Source organism: Corvus brachyrhynchos, unplaced genomic scaffold, assembly GCF_000691975.1.
Source record: "Corvus brachyrhynchos isolate BGI_N302 unplaced genomic scaffold, ASM69197v1 scaffold131, whole genome shotgun sequence".
NCBI lineage: Eukaryota > Metazoa > Chordata > Aves > Passeriformes > Corvidae > Corvus > Corvus brachyrhynchos.
Window position 1 is genome coordinate 65,593 of NW_008236438.1, and position 1,946 is coordinate 67,538.

General features: G+C 41.4%; 1 protein-coding gene across 3 annotated transcripts in view; it reads left to right on the forward strand.

Moving 5' to 3' along the window:
- Positions 1-1,946, forward strand: part of MAST4 (microtubule associated serine/threonine kinase family member 4) — a 130,251-nt gene that overhangs the window by 20,817 nt on the left and 107,488 nt on the right. The window lies entirely within an intron of this gene.

Consider the following 1,946-nt stretch of genomic DNA (forward strand, 5'->3'; position numbering starts at 1 on the left):
CACTATGATATCCTCTGTTGCTATATCTGGACAGAAACAGTTGCCTAGAATTTATCCTTTCTTTTATCCTATTTTTTATCCTTTCTGCTTTTGCAAAAATCCAGCTTTTCAGATAATGAAATCAGTGTAACGGCTGTTGTAATCTCGTCTGGTTGTACACAGAAGGGTTAAGCTTTTCTTCTACCAGAATTTGTCAACTTTCATGCAGCAATCATCTTTTTTTCTGGTGGGTCTTTGCCAACATTATGATAGGCTAGTCTTGCTTAATTTTTAAAAGCTTTTAGGGTCTATTTCAGAATTGGAGGCTTCACATCATTTTGATGAAGTGGTAGAGATTTTCACAAAGAAATCATGAGTTCAGTTACTGTCCTGGGCTTGAAACAGAAAAGACTGGTAATTTTTTGCCTTAATGTGAAATGAAGTTTGACCTCCATGTTACATGATCACCCCACAAATGATGTGCTTGACTGAATTATAGAAAATGAACTGCTTTTGTAACTCTTAACTGCCCCTTAGGTAGAGTAATAAGGCCAGGGGAGAACTTGCAGGGCAGTGAGGACACTGAAACTTCTCCTGTGTGATAGGTGGAAGACTTTGTTTTAATATTTAGCTAGTGCTGTTCAGTATCAGTTATGTGTAATTCCCTGGTTTCAGGATTGTGTACTGTTCTGTCTCCAAACACGCTGATTACAGGCAAAAACTTGTGTATGTAGCAGAGATGATGAAGTTACGGAGTTTGTGGGGGAGGTGTTTCTTGGTAGTTTTGTAGATCTTTGAGAATTTCCTTCTTAAACAGTTTTAAGAAAGGAGTGTTGTCAGCCATGCTTGCCCTCATTTGAACCTTTAAAACTTCATGCTCAGTATGCTCAGGCATGCCTCAAAGTGAAAATAAATGGATGAGAATTTTTCTTTTACTGGCTGCAGTAGAGGTGAATACTCAGTCTTAATGGAGAGGTATAAAAAGAGCAGTCATGCTGGGAAGTGCCCTCCTGTGGGGCACAAATGGACAACAGCCCACATACCAGCTTCTGCAGCTATTTCAGCCTTCCTTGTTCAAGAAAATCTGACCTGAGACCTAGATGAGGCTGTTTTACCTTCTTACATGGAAATGGTCTCTTCTAAAATTAAGATGTCTTATAAGTGTTTGATGATTCTTTTATGTTTGATCAATGTTAAACTGACATTTACTGTGGCATGTCAGTAAATGGTGTCTGCTGGGGATTTATAGTAAGGCCTTTGGTGCTAACCTAGAGTGAGAGCTGTCTAATGAGTGCTGTCTCATCCCAAGTGTCATATGAACCCTTCCCGCTCTGCTCTGTGACCCTCAGATAAACAAAATGGAAATTTTAAAGTACATTAAAAGAAACCTCCTAGTTTCTGAATCCACACTATGTCTTTCTATACCTGACCATCATTGCTTTCAGCAGCTGGAGTTAAGACATTACAGAATGACGAGGTAGTAGAGTAGTAATTTTAGAAACACATTTATTTGCATACTGCAGAGATGTGAGGAAAAATGCTAGTCTAGACAGCTGCAGAGGGAGAGAGGAGAGAGCTGGAGAGTGGTGCTGGAATTAAGTATAAAAAGATTGAGGACAGTGAGGCTAAAACGAGGAGTGAAGGTGGAACGTTGGGTGGTGGGAGTCAAGAAAGCAAACCAGCTGAGCTGGGAGGCAGCTGGGGAAGGGTAAAGCGGAAAGCAAAGGAAGAAAGCTGGAAGGAGGAAATGGAGGAAATGAGTCGAACTACCTGAGGGATTAGGTCATTGTTATGAGTAGGAAAGGTACTCAGAGCCTTTCTGTACCCTTCTTTTGCCAACCTGTGCTTCAGGGTAGCTTTCTCAAAAGAGGTAGCTGGCAATGGAGGGAGGCAGGTGTCCCAGCTTTCCGTGGCAAACGCCTGATGTCTGGAGTGGCAGGTAGCCAGTGTGACAAGCGGTAATTAAG